The sequence below is a fragment of the Eucalyptus grandis genome, chromosome 8 (assembly GCF_016545825.1).
Source record: "Eucalyptus grandis isolate ANBG69807.140 chromosome 8, ASM1654582v1, whole genome shotgun sequence".
Lineage (NCBI taxonomy): Eukaryota > Viridiplantae > Streptophyta > Magnoliopsida > Myrtales > Myrtaceae > Eucalyptus > Eucalyptus grandis.
In genome coordinates, this window is record NC_052619.1 from 73,942,281 (window position 1) to 73,957,591 (window position 15,311).

General features: G+C 38.7%; 1 long non-coding RNA gene across 3 annotated transcripts; it reads left to right on the forward strand.

Moving 5' to 3' along the window:
- The first annotated feature begins 9,082 nt into the window (after nucleotides 1–9,082).
- LOC104414213 lies at nucleotides 9,083–12,642 on the forward strand. Of its 3 annotated transcripts, none has more exons than XR_005545595.1 (7): nucleotides 9,083–9,182; nucleotides 9,276–9,663; nucleotides 10,091–10,367; nucleotides 10,880–11,917; nucleotides 12,011–12,059; nucleotides 12,148–12,307; nucleotides 12,440–12,642. It is a non-coding gene; the product is annotated as an uncharacterized LOC104414213 (long non-coding RNA). The 3 variants fall into 3 exon arrangements; XR_005545594.1 differs by having other exon boundaries at nucleotides 9,084–9,182; nucleotides 10,880–11,577; nucleotides 11,672–11,917; nucleotides 12,011–12,307; XR_005545593.1 differs by having other exon boundaries at nucleotides 9,084–9,182; nucleotides 12,011–12,307.
- Nucleotides 12,643–15,311: the final 2,669 nt, after the last annotated feature.

The following is a 15,311-nucleotide window of genomic DNA, read 5'->3' on the forward strand; positions in this document are numbered from 1 at the left end:
AAGAATTAAAATCTTTGACCAAGTTGGAATTTATATGTCTTCATAAAATTAGCCAAATTCCTTACTCTATTGGAAGGTTGAATCTCACGCATTTGGTTTTGTCTTATTGCCACAATCTACATGAGCTTCCAGACTCTATGGGCGAACTAAAATCATTGGTCGAGTTGAACTTAAACTCTTTGAAAATTTCAGTTCTCCCTAATTCCATTAGAAGGTTAAAGAATCTCAAGATTTTATTTTTATCTCATTGTGAAAATCTACATGAGCTTCCGAACTCTATTGGGGAAATAGAATCATTGGTTAAGTTGGATTTAAAATTTTTGAGGATAACCGTTCTTCCTGATTCCATTGGAAGGTTAAAGAGTCTCAAGCATTTGCATTTATCTGGATGTTATAATTTACATGAACTTTCGGACTCTATTGGGGAACTAAAATCATTAGTTGAGTTGGATTTAAAACATTCAGGGATATCTGTTCTCCATGATTCCATTGGAAAATTAAAGAATCTTGAGCGTTTGCATTTATCTGAATGCAAGAATCTACATGAGCTTCCGGACTCTATTGGAAAACTAGAATCATTAATTGAGTTTGATTTAAAATTCTCGGGCATCTCTATTATCCCTAATTCCATTGGAAGATTAACAAATTTAATGTATTTATCTTTTTTTATGGATGAGCTTTCGGACTCTATTGGGAACTAAAATTGATTGAGTTGGATTTAAAATTTTCAGGATATCTCGTTCTCCCCGATTCCATTGGAAATTAGAATCATTGGTTGTGTCGAATGCAAGAATCTACGTGATTTAAGGGGAATTTTGATTGAGGGATTTAAAATTATTCTCTATTCTTCCGATTCCATTGGAAAATTAAAGAAGTTTTAGCATTTGTCATTTTATGAATGCAAAAATCTACTTGAGCTTCCAGACTCTATTGGGGAACTAGAATCATTGGTTGAGTTAGATTTAAAATTCTCGGGGATCTTTGTTCTCCCTAATTCCATTGGAAGGTTAACAAATTTCACGTATTTATCTTTTTATGGATGCAAAAATCTACTTGAGCTTCCGGACTCTATTGGGGAACTAGAATCATTGGTTGAATTGAATTTAAAACTTTCAGGGATATCTATTCTCCCTGATTCCATTGGAAGATTAAAGAATCTTGAGCATTTGCATTTATCTCAATGCAAGAATCTACATGAGCTTCCGAACTCTATCGGGGAACTAGAATCATTGATTGAGTTGGATTTAAAATTATTGAGGATCTCTATTCTCCCTAATTCCATTGGAAGATTAACAAATTTCACGTATTTATCTTTTTATGGATGCGAAAATCTACTTGAGCTTCCGGACTCTATTGGGGAACTAGAATTATTGATTGAGTTGGATTTAAAATTTTCAGGGATATCTGTTCTCCCTGATTCCATTGGAAGATTAAAGAATCTTGAGCGTTTGCATTTATCTGAATGCAAGAATCTACGTGAGCTTCCGGACTCTATAGGGGAACTCGAATCATTGATTGAGTTGGATTTAAAATTATCGGGAATCTCTATTCTTCCTAATTCCATTGGAAGGTTAACGAGTTTTACATATTTGTCTTTTTATGAATGCAAAAATCTACTTGAGCTTCCGGACTCTATTGGGGAACTAGAATCATTGGTTGAGTTGGATTTAAAACTTTCGGGGATATTTGTTCTTCCTGATTCCATTGGAAGATTAAAGAATCTTGAGCGTTTGCATTTATTTGAATGTGTTAATCTACATGAGCTTCCAGACTCTATCGGGAAACTAGAATCATTGATTGAGTTGGATTTAAAATTCTCGGGGATCTTTGTTCTCCCTAATTTCATTGGAAGGTTAACGAGTTTCACGTATTTGTCTTTTTATAAATGCGAAAATCTACTTCAGCTTCCAGACTTTTTTGGGGAACTAGAATCATTGGTTGAGTTGGATTTAGATTTTTCAAGAATATCTGTTCTCCCTGATTCCATTGGAAGATTAAAAAATCTTAAGCGTTTGGATTTATCTGAATGTGATAATCTACATGAGCTTTCGGACTCTATTGGGGAACTAGAATCATTGATTGTGTTGGATTTAAAATTCTCAGGGATCTCTATTTTCCATAATTTCATTGGAAGGTTAACGAGTTTAATATATGTCTTTTTATGGATGCGAAAATCTACTTGAGCTTCCGGACTCTATTGGGGAACTAGAATCATTGGTTGGGTTGGATTTAAAATTTCGGGGATATCTCGATTCTCCATGATTCCATTGGAAAATTAAAGAATCTTGAATGTTTGCATTTATCTCGAATGCAAGAATCTACATGAGCTTCCGGACTCTATCGGAAAACTAGAATCATTAATTGAGTTTGATTTAAAATTCTCGGGCATCTCTTTTATCCCTAATTCCATTGGAAGGTTAACGAGTTTAATGTATTTGTCCTTTTATGGATGCGAAAATCTACTTGAGCTTCCAGACTCTATTGGGGAGCTAGAATCATTGGTTGAGTTGGATTTAAAATTTTCAGGAATATCTATTCTCCCTGATTCCATTGGAAGATTAAGGAATCTTGAGCATTTGTATTTATCTAAATGCGAGAATCTATATGAGCTTCCGAACTCTATCGAGGAACTAGAATCATTGATTGAGTTGGATTTAAAATTCTCTATTGCAAGGATCTCTATTGTCCCTAATTCCATTGTAAGGTTAACGAGTTTATTATATTTGTCTTTTTATGGTTGCGAAAATCTACTTGAACTTCCGGACCCTATTAGGGAGCTAGAATCATTGTTTGTGTTGATTTAAAATTTTAGAAATATCCATTCTCCCCGATTCCATTGAAAGATTAAAGAATCTTGTGCATTTGCATTTATCTGAATGCAAGAATCTACATGAGCTTCCGGACTCTATCAGGGAACGAGAATCATTGATTGAGTTGGATTTAAAATTCTCAAAGATCTTTATTCTCCCTAATTCCATTGGAAGGTTAATAAATTTCATGCATTTATTTTATCTGGATGCAAGAATCTAGTTAAACTACTAGACTCTATTGGAGAACTGGAAGCATTGGTTGAGTTAGATTTAAAACTCTCAGGGATCTCCATTCTCCCTGATTCCATTGGAAAATTAAAGAATCTCAAGAATTTGATCTACCTGAATGTAAGAATTTACAAGAGCTACTGGACTCTTTTTGGGAATTAGAATCATTGGTCAAATTGGATTTAAAATGCTCATGAATCTCCAATTTTCTTGATTCCATTGGAAGGTTAATGAATTTCACGCATTTGTCTTTTTTCATGATGCGAGAATCTACTTGAACTTCCAAACTCTCTTGGAAGTTAGAAGAGTTGGATTTAAAACACTTGGAGAGCTCCATTCTCCCTAATTCCATTGGAAGGTTAAAGAATCTTAAACACTTGCTTTTATTTGAATGCAAGAATCCACATGAGTTTTCGGACTTCACGGGGGAACCTAAATCATTGGTTGAGTTGGATTTAAACCTCTCGGGGTCCATTTTCCTTGATTCCAATAAAAGGTTAACGAATTTGATGCATATGTCTTTTTCTTTAGGCGATAGTATAATTGAGCTTGTGTGCTCTATTGGAGAACCAAAATCATTGGTCAAGTTGGATTTAAAACTTCCGCAAATCTCCGTTCTCCTTGCTTCCATTGAAAAGTTTACGAATTTAATGCATTTGTCTTTTTCAAGATGCATTTATCTATATGAGCTTCCAAACTCTATTGGGCTAATGGAATTATTGGTCGAGTTGGATTTAAAATTCTCGAGGATCTCCTTTCTCCCTAATTCTATTGGAAACTCGAAGAGACTAAAAATCTTAAAGGTGGCATACACAAAGATATGCACGATACCTTGTGCTCTTAGAGGGGTGGGGACATTTGAAGAGCTCGATGCCTCGTTTTGTCCACATCTTAGGGATGAAATCCCGTGGGAAATGTGGAGCCTCATTTGTTTGAGGATCTTGGACTTAGATGGGAGGCCAATCTCTATAGTGCCGAGAAAGATCAATGGTTTCTCTAGTCTCGAAACACTTAAAATTGTAAGCCACCGGCTTTCTACTTTGCCATAACTTCCCTCGAGTTTGAAATTCCTTGCGGTTGTAATTGCTCAATTCCCTATTCCTCCCGACCTCTCGAGCCTAATTCATTTACATCATCTCAAAGTTCGTAAAGAAGGATGTATGACACTTTGGATCCCAAAGGAGGTTACCTCACCTTGGAAGGACATGTCCATTAATCGGCTTCCATTTAGCTTATCAACCTTGAAACTTCACTCTATCCTGCAATTGTTGTATATTTTTGACTTGCAAAGCTTGTCAATTCTCTCTATCAATGAATGATTAACGCCATGCTTGCCCAATGCTTTGCACTTGAAGAGGCTACAAGAGTTACGGCTCAATGACTTCCCCGAACTGGCAGAGATTCCAGGTTTGGGAGAGCTGGAAACACTGGGAGAGCTGGAAACACTAAAGATTTTACACATTTCCATGTGTGATGTGATCAAACAATTGCCTAACCTGTCAAAGTTGAAAAATCTACTATGTCTTGAGCTAAAACACTGTGCAAAGTTAAGAGCCGTCGAAGGCTTGAAAGAGTTGAATTTTTGGAGTATGCAGAGATTAGAAATTGCATGTCCCTGGAAATGTTACCTAATATGCCGACATCCACCAAACTGGAGACAGATTGGATGCCGCCAGAACCTACAGAACACACCATTCGGGCGGCCAAGCGATCGTGACTTCCGTTGGACTAGTATGAAAGGTGGGCAATTATAGCCTTGTTGAAATTCTCAGGTTCCTTTTGATTACAGTGAAGAAAAACAGAAGTTTTCATATCAGCTCTCATTTGCTAACCTGCAGAGCTGGCTTGGAATAAAGGCTAGGAAAGAGTTGGCCGCGAGTATTCAGAGTTTTGAAGCCCTGCACGTGGAATAAGAACCAAATTTGCGGCCTCGCATGTGGAATAAAGCCAAATTTGCATCACCCATTAACCACCGACATGAACTAATCCAGGTGTCCTCATGTCACTTCTTGTGCCATCTATTATATTTCTTGATGATGTTAAAGTGATGTTTGCTTTCTCATATTGAATTATCGTGATGCATGAAGTTGTGCTTGAAGAATGGATAATTATGTATGGCTTTACAAGTATTCAATACCAATTTCTGTGACGTCAGGCGCATTAGCCACCACGTCATGTCTTAGTGTTTGTGGCTTTACCAATGAAAGACTAAAACTATTCCAACTTGTCATCCATCACACATTTGCTGAACAACAACAGGTACTTCTGCAATTACCAAATCCACTTATTGAATTTGTGATTCCACATGGCCAACGAGTTGAATCAGCTATTAAGGACTTATTTTACATTTAATGTTCAAAACAACACATATTGATGATTTACTTTGAAGTGATAATTTAGTTACTCAGAATTGATCGGGCTGAGATGACATGTTTACTATCAAAGCAAAAATTGTTTGTTTGAGTCCGCTAATGATTAAAGAAAATAGTAAATCATCAATGTGAAATTGATAAGCTTATGAAAAGGTCAAACTAAAAAAAAGGAATTGCTTGCCCTGATCCGAACATATTTGCCATTTGAGCTGATGGCGAACTAGATTTAGGTGGGCCAGGCCACAAAGCCGATGATCACCTATATGCATGATCACCCTGTTGAGTCTCATTATATTGGAAAGGAAAAATTAGTTTGCTTTGCAAAAACATATTCAAAATGTTACATGACCAGCGCCGACAAAAACAAAGGTCTTTGCAAAGAGTATTGTGAAATTGGCAGATGTCTGAAAAGTTATAAGGTTAGACCGTGGACGGTTTTGTTGGAGTATGACCTTGAACTCCAAGTTCGCATGTTTTTTGTTATCCTCTTGTCCGGCAGTTCAATATTAAGATTCTGCCTCTCCTAATCTACATAAGCGTATTTCACCTTGTATAGCATGCTCTGTTGTCTCAAACGCCAGATCATGTGTAACTGCAATCAATAACTTGCTCCAAGGGCATCTTGTATGGGATCATGTGCAAGGTCTAGAAGCTAAGTTAATAAAATCAGGCTATCTGCAAGTCTAGCAATAGAGTCCGGAAGCCCCATATAATTGATTGTTTTGGCTGAAATAATCACGTAACTGCTAGTATGTATTAGGGAGTGTTGTTGGTTCTCTTCTCATGATCATGAGGTCGTTTATGGTCATAATACTCGGTAGCAATGCTTCGGCAGAAAAACTGTGCAAGAAACCAGTTTTGAGACAATGCCATGAAAGCCGGTGACTGTTGTCCTTTCCCTGGATAACCTAGATGTTTGCTAAAGTATCTCATCAGATTTCTGATCTAGTAAGTTCCTTGCAGGCAGAAGTATTGAGTCTTGATCCTGAAGAAATCAATGTTCCATTTGTTGCGGGTCCTGTAGGAGCGATGACTTCAGTCTTTACCTCTTTTCTCTCAGGTTTGTGGTGCATTCTTCCTAATAAGAACTTATATGTCTGACAGGGATGTTGTTAAAATTGCACTTTTCTATAAGATGATAAATGTCGGTTGGCATTCGCAATTTATAAATCAAACCACCTTTTCTTCGCTTCTCAAGAAATTGATCACCTACAGTGACATCTTGCATCCAAAATGATGGGACAGTAACTGTTGAAGTAAATAAGTTTCTATTTTCTATGGATTTATGCATTAATATCACGTTCCGGTTAGTTTCTCCAGTTTTGGGTTTCCAGGTCGCAAAATAATGCTTTAGCTGTTCTAGTTATGCTAATTTTGAAATAGGTTTTGACAAGCTTCGGAGTACTGAGGCCACCTAAGGAGGATGCTAATTTTGAAACAGGTTTTGACAAGTTTTGGAGTACTGAGGCCACCTAAGGAGGATACAGTTACAAGCAAGTAATTCATTTTCCACACGACTGCATGTTTAATCATGTTAAGAGTGTCTGAATTCTATAAATTCACAAGCCATTTTGAAGATTTACTGTGCTGAGAACTTTTTTAATGAGAATGATGAGATTTCTGCAAGAATCACATCTTAGGTCCATGTGGGCATATAACTTTTGCCGGTCAACTTTATGGCTCTGTCTATGCACTGAAATGAACATAAGAGAGCTTGTTATTATTTCTACTTGCAGAGGTCAAGGTATTTAATTTATTAATGGCAGCTTGGAAAACCTATTCACTACCACTACCCGAGAAAAAGTCTTAATAAAGATCTTTGTCTGAATTAATAGGACACCTTGTGTGTGGAAGTATGTACAAGGTGATTACTTTGTCTTGGGCTATGGGCAAAAGCAAGCGCTGTGGAGAATATCTCAGTTTCTGATTATCTTGTCTGGTCCTCATTAGGAAAACAAAGGAAGGAAACAGAAAGAATGTAGAAACAGAGCACCGTACATCTTTTGTTGTTACAGCTAAGAGAATGACTTGCATTTTGATGATAAGGAAAGTAGTCCGTGCAGTGACACCATCGTTAAATATATCAGCTTTTCTTGAAAGTGATTGTTGGTGTCTACTTGAAACTAAATGTTTTCTGCATCTATTTCCACAAAGAAATTATGACATGATGCTCTTAGTCTTCACTTCCCTGCTTCCTTAGATTGTGTCGTGAAGCCAACTGAATTGTGTACAACTGTGCTTTGATAACTTTCAGGCCAAAGCTGGAGCTGGCTCTGCAACTCTCTCAACCGTGTTTTTTATTTTTTATTTTTGGCCCTTGAGTTGTAGTCTGATCTCTTTCAAGAGCAGGAAATCTGATGGCTCTTTGATATGCGAACTCTTTCACAAGCTCAAATAATGTGAAAATGAAATAGCAGGCATATGCCACTGTGAAGTTTGCCGACGTGTTGGCATTGTCAGAGTGTGCACTTTGCTTCTCAGGTTTGGTGCCTTAAAAAAACTTACCGAGATCCTATCCTTTTACTTCTCTCGAATACAAACTAAAATGACCAATGATTTTCTTTATTGTTATCCCTATTTTTCAGGGAAAGAGCTTCCATTCTTTGCATCTAAAGTCGCCTCGGCCGTACTGGGGCCAAGGAGGTTCTTCTCATTGGCTTGCTGAATGAGTAGGAAATATCTTAGAGTTTTAATAATCTAGAAATTTTAGGTCTGCTTTGATTACATCAAAGATAGATTAAGTTTTCTAATTTCAGCCACTGTTTGTTAACCTGTAGAGATGGCTTTAAAAGGGCAAAGAAAGAGCTAAAGCCAGCATTCAGAAGGGCATTTCATTAATCAAGAAGTGAGCAGGTTAAGGACGTGGCTTTACAAAGGAAAAGGCGTCTCTGCTTTCATAGTTTCTGGCTATTTTCTACTCAAAATTGGTGACTTAGGAATAAGTGGTTTAAACCAAACAAGATAGCCAAGTTTATTTTGCCTACGAGGCATAGAAAACACAAAGGTCCTTAACCACCTTGATTAGGTGATTTTTTGCAGGGACCACCAAGGATTTTTCTTTTCTCGCATGCAATGTACTCAAATATTGGTCTGTGTAATAACATGGTGGACTGATGTTGGTGTATATCATTGCACTATGTCCATCTTTCTTGTGTTTCCAACTTTGAGACGCACCCGTAATGTCGCCTCCAAATAGCACTATCAGTTGTGCAATGCTGCAGTAAGCAAATGGTAGATGCGACACCGGAAGAATAGGTGCTGTCCGGTTCTGGGCTTGCATAGTTTAAAGACTTCGATCGCAGCTTCTTGTGGCTTTATCCAGAAGCTGTGACGGACAAATGAGCAAGAGAGCCATCATAGAGGCTCTTCTTCGGTGTCGGGCAGGGGGGAATTTGAGAATTTTTCAATCTGTAGATGCGTCTATCGCCAGCAGCAATCCTCACGCCAATTTTTTACATCCATGGAGGGGACAACTCGCATCCGTAACGTATTGCCAAGAGAGTAAAACCGGTTTAACCGGTTTGGAATCGGTTTCGAAATCAGTTTCTTTGGTAAACTCGGTTTCGAACCGGTTTTGAAATCGGTTCTCAGGTAAATTCAATCCAAACCCCATAATGACGTCCTTTTCTCCTCTCTCTCTCTCTCTCTCTCTCTCTCTCTCGAATTGCAGCCTCGCCTTTGTCGGTCGGTCATCAAGCAGCCCAATAGTACTCTCTGTTTTCGTTTTCGATTTCTTCATCGAATGTTACGATTTCGGTGTGCTGCGATTTTGGTTTTTTCTGTGAGTTTCTGATTTCTTTTTTTTCTTTTGTTTTTGAACTGCCCTCAATTTGATGTCTCACTTCAAGCTTGATTCTGTTTCAAGTCTCTTTTGCTACTTGCAATGGCACCAGCCAGCCACCACATCGGGAGTTCGAGGCGTTCCTGAGTTTCAGGGGACCGACGCTCGGACAACTTGTACTGGTTGCTTCCGCAGTGCAATGGTGGAGAAAGAAATCCGTGTCAAAGACCACGAAGAGGTCCAAGTTGGTCAGAAGATTGGTGGAAACGACACTGACATCTATAAGGATTCTCTTACAAGGTCCGAGTTGGTAGATTGCACTTCAAAGTCGGACGGGAGAGCATCACTATACAATTTGGTTTTGAGCTTGACATCATCCGTCTCCATGTTGAATTTTGGATCTGGAGACGGATGATGTCAAGCTTAAAATCAAATCCTGTTGCTCCTGTCTCTTCCCAGTAGATACGAAAGGGTAAGTTTTGTTTTTCCGCTACTTTTTCAAATTATTTAATTTTAACATAATCTGTGACGCAATTTCTAAGCGAAAAATTTCATATAAAGTTAACAATGATCTCTGCATTTTTGGCTCTTATATAATCTAGTCTTCCTTGGAATGAGAAGAAAGGGAAGGGGCCATTTGGTTTGTTGAAATTCTTCGTTTCTTGTTTCGGTGAGAATAAAAATGAGTCCTTTGTTTCCTTGTAAAGGTGTTTAGTCTACCAATAGACAGAAAACCAACGCTGAGTGAACACTTTATACATGCTCAAAGAAGAAAAAGGTTTTTGCCTTTGATTTAATTTGTTTGCGATCAAGAAGAATTCCTGATATTGATGACTACTTGCTTGGTTTATTGCTTTCTATGTTGCGCACTCACCTTCATTCTCTGCTGTTGTTGACAGTAAAAAAACAAGTGGTTCGAGCACTCTTTGTGGGTATTAGTAATGACTTGACACTTGAAGAATTAGCCTGTTTGCCAAAGCTAAGGTTTCTTGAAGTGGGAAGAATTAATTCCATAGGCAACTTTAAAAATCTTCTTCGTACTTTGAGATGGCTTGCTTGGCATCATTGCCTGCAGCATCTCTTAGCGATGAAATCTTCACCTGGTGTATTTGGCCGTGCTCGACTTTTCGCGAAGCAACATCACTGACTGACTGAGGTGGATAGAGGCAAATTGAGGTATGGACACACCTCGCTCATGTTTGCTTTAAATTCTATCAATTGGCCTTTGCTAGCTAGTTGTATGGTACTGTATTCTCATACGTTTTGTTGGAATGTAGTTGGCCTTTTCTTTTTCACTGCAGATGGTGAAAAAGTTGAAAGTTCTAAATTTTACATGGTGCAGAGTGTTAACCAAGACAACTGATTTTTCTGAGTTGAGCAATTTGGAGAAATTGATTTTTACTTGATGTGTGAAATTGTCTACGGTTGATAGCCCAATCGATAAGCTAAAGCTGCTAAGTAGGTTGAATATTGAGGGAGGAATTTCCCTCCAAGCGTTGTATGAAGAAATTGTTTCTCTAGTATACTTGTTAGATTTTATTGTGTGCTCGACAGACAAACTGTTCAAGCTTCATGAGACACTAGGAAATCTAAATTCTTTGATGAAATTTGATTCTAGTAGCAGCCAAATTCCTCACTTTATTGGAAGGTTAATGGATCTCATGCATTTGCTTTTGCTTGCATGCCAGGTTATATAAGCTTTCGAACTCTATTGGAGAGCTAGAATCATTGGTCCAGTTGGATTTAGTCCAATTCTATTGGAAATCTCATGAGACTAAAAGCTCATTAGGGTGCCACACACAAAGATACACACGATACCTTGTGCTTTTTGGGGGGTGGAGACGCTTAAAGTGCTCAATGCCTCATTCTGAGGATCTTGGACTTAGATGGGCCCCTAATCTCCACAATTCTATCATAGGTCAGTGGTTTCTCTAGTCTGCAAATGCTTAAAATTACAAGCCAAAGAGCTTCCCTCAAGTTTGAAATATCCACCGGTTGAAGCTGTTGGGTTCCCCATTCTTCCCAACCTGTTAAGCCTAGATCAAAGTGTGTGGAAGACATCCAACTATTGCATTTTGGTGTGTGAATGATGTTATTTCGCCTTGGAAGGACAGGCAGTCCATCCATCGGCTTCCATGTATCTTATCAGCCTTGAAACTTGGCTGGATCCTGCAATTGCCAGATTTTTGCTACTTCAAAAGCTTGTCGGTCCTCTCTGTCAGCAGATGGCCATTGCCACACTTACCCATCCTTATATACTTGGAGAGTTTAAGGGAATTGGAGATATCGTGGTGCGAATTCCTGGAGAGCACATGTGATCTATCTTGCTTGAAGAGGCTACAAAAATTACAGCTCAGTGACTTACCCAAACTGGCGGAGATTCCAGGTTTGGGGGAACTGGAATTACTGAAGTTTCTACACATTTTCAGGTATAATGCAATCAAACGATTGCCTAACCTGTCAAAGTTCAAAATCTACAGCATCCTAAGCTAGATGGTTGTGAAAAGATGATAGCTGTCAAAGGCTTGAAAAGAGTTGAATTTATTGAAGAAGGTGGAGATCGCACATTGCCTACCCCCTGAAAAGCTTGCTTGATGTGCTGGCTGGCAATTGCGATTTACAGCATTGCAGGACAAATAAGCCTGAAGCAGAATGCATCATCTTGAAAATGCAGGGACTTCCAATGAAAGCACATTGTGTACGGATTTGAGCTCGTGCTTTATAAGGTTAGTGACTTTGAACTCCTAGATTTTCCCAGCAATGAAAGTGTGCCTCGGTCGTACTGGGGCCGAAGAGGTTAGGTTTTTCCCCTTGGCCAGTTGGACGAGCACAAAAGGTGTGGAAGTGCAGCATGGTCAAAATCTGCAGGTGCGTTCTGATTACATCAAAGTAAAACAGAGGGTTTCATTTCGGCTTTTGTTTGCTAACCTGTTGAACTGACCTGGAAAAGAGGCAGAGAAAGAGTTGGCAGCAGGTATTCAGAAGGGCATTTTGCTCATCAAAAAGTGAACGAGTGGATTGAAGAGAAAGACGTGGATTTTTTGCGAGAAAAAAGATGTACTCTACATAAGCTTCTACTCATCTCTCTACTCAAAATTGGTTCCTTGCGCTAATGAGTAAGTCGTTCAGCACTGGAACTAGGAAGATATGAAAGTTTCCTTTCACGTAGTCCACGTAAAAAAAGCATATAAGCAGTTTTTCCTTTACTGCGCGTGACGTTCTGAAATGGTCATTCGTGTAATTGACAGATGTTTGTGCATCATTGTACTGTGCATCTCGGCTGTGTTCATGTTCGCATCTCCCGACTTTCTGATGCACCTTTAGAGTCTCCTCCAAGTGAACCTATCCTGTGTGACGCTGCAACAAGCAAATGGTAGACAGAAGGGGCCGAGTGAAGGCCGTAGTACTTCAGTGTTGGCGAGCATTGAAATTCAAGATACGCGGACGAAGGTTTTTAGCGATTTGACGAATAATTAGAGGCGGCAGAGCCATTCTTACAGTGACTGCATGAAATCAGATATAAGCGGGGCTTCTAGGGATAACCTGGGAATTGCTTTCACGGGGGAATTAATCCGAGTTGGTGCGTGGTCGTCCAGCCCAGTAGGACAAGAGGCTGGTTTCTTGGGGCATAAGGCTTGGGTGTCGATTGGATTATCTTATGCGGATTCAAATGTGATAAAGGACTCAATCAATCGCTCCAAATCAGCCGTTGACATCTCTAGGAGATAATTGAATAGTTCAAATTTGGAAATCTCAATCGAACTTAAGACGAATTAGGGATACGGTTTGATGCCGTTATTCGATGCCGTTATTCCTTTTTACTTTAGATACAAGAGAGGAAGTGTGTGTAGCTTTAAGACCCTCCCGGCGATTGTATTTTCTTCACTTCTTGGCCCTTTTTTGTCCTTTTCTTTCGTGTTAATAAAATGGGCCGAAGCCGAAGAAATCAATGGGAGATAATTACATGATGTAGTAAAGTTGTTGCATTAATGGACCCGAAATCCAAGCCCAATAAATTCTCTATAGAATTTTAAATGAACCATCTCTGTGCTCTCGAACTTCATTTCCGGTCCGTCGAGAAGAGCTTGCTCCGGGAAGGCACTTAACCACCCTAGAGAATACCTGAATAACGTCGCCTCCGATTAATGGGTAAATGACCAATATTTTCCTGCATCCGTAGCTTGAGAATATTTCCTCCAATCACTCCTTTAATTAGTGGGTTACATTCCGTAAACATCATCTACATGCAAATTTGACTAAGAATATGTGATTTCCATATTTGCTACCCATCAATCGAAAGGCTACTCAAAGGAAAATTTCTCTAACCAACAATGGAGGAGCACATTACCTTGAGTAAATTGGCGAGTTTTAAGGGATGGAGTAACGCCCAATTTGCTGCCTCACACATGGTGCTAGGGATGGATCTAAGCGTCCTTGCCTACAATTACGGAAATAGTTGGAGAAAGTTTATAATGTGTAACTTACCAATCAAAGGTGTAATTGAAGAAAGTTTTCTCAAATCACAGACAAAAGAAAATATGAGCTTATCTTGTAATATTTTGAATCTTTTTTTTGGATAAATAAAATAGTTGTAACTAGATCACTTCAAAATGACGTGTACATCAAGTAAAAAGCTCTTATTTCCAGCAACTAAATGATATAAAGTTTGTCTGGCAAAATATAAATAACTGATTAAAGTGGGCTTAGGTCACTAACCAAAAAAAAAAAAAAAAAGCAAATGGTGGGCTTAGGTCATGGGTGGCAGCAAAAGTCTCTTGTCCTCTTCATCTCTCTTTCCTCTCTTATCTTTTATGAATGCCTCCCCAGTTCCTCGCAATTGAGTTGAATTGACAAAAATAAATAAATAAATAAATAAATAGAAAGATGTGAAAATACACGAAAGGTAGAGTCGTCCATCTGTCTCCCCCTCTCGCCTTCGCTTCAATCTCTCTCTCTCTCTCTCATAAAAGATCTTGAGGATGGATGATTGAAACTTCTGCAAATGGACATGAGGTGCGCGTAGTTTCCAGGCAATGAATCATGCTAAAAGATCTTGAGGATGGATGATTGAACTTCTGCAAATGGACATGCAGTGCACGTAATTTCCAGGCAATGAATCATGCTAAACTTTGCAACTAACTAAATGAGAATTTTTAATTTAATCTTTCATTTATTTTCTTCTATTTCTTTCCATTTCTAAGGCACTCGGGAAAAAGCCATTTGCGGGGGCACTTATCGCATCTGCGAGGATTTTGACGATTGAAACCAACACGAAAGGGAGCCATGCATGTGTCTCCCCCTTTGATTTTTTCCAACACGTTACTTCAAGTTGTACCCGCGAATTATGAAGAGAACCTCTCTCTAATTTTACACTTTTGTATGAAGGATCTTGAGTGTGGACGACTGAGACTTCTGTAAATGTACAGGCTAGTGCATTTAGTTTTCATGCAATTTACTCATGCTAAATTTTCCAACTAATTAAGTGACATTTGCATCTATGTCTAGCCATTCCTTAGCTATAGTATTTAGGTAGGAAGGAGTCCCTCTCACTTGGCTCAGGTTATAAGTTAAAAAGATGCCATTTGGATGACATGTTTTTTCTAATTCAATTTTTCATTTATAGTCTTCTTTTTTCTGAATTTCTAAGGTACTTCGGAATCCATTTGAGAGGACACTTATTGCATCATAAGCTTGTTACAATTTTGACGATTGCCCCAATGGAAATAGCATACCAAGCAATGAATCATGGGGTCGATCACACAGGCTATTTGGTACAAAGCTAGCATAATAAGTTGCTTGTCCACAAGAACTTCCCATTTCGGCTTGTGATTTGTGTCTCTGTGGTAGAGTTGGGCGTGCATCATGTGCAAATCTCTTTCTTTAATATATTTCTTTGAAATTAGATATTAGTAGAGAAATAGTTCAATTGATTGAAATTAAATAAGTATATAATTCAAGAAGGATGGTTCGATTGTTTGGATGGGACGAGGTGGAGCCTCGAGTGGGCTTCTTGACCAAAATACCAGAGTCATCATGCCACAGGCTTTCACCTTCCTTGTGCTTACATGGGGCTTTCGCAAGGAGTTGATTGGAAGCATAATTTGTTCATTATTTGGACAT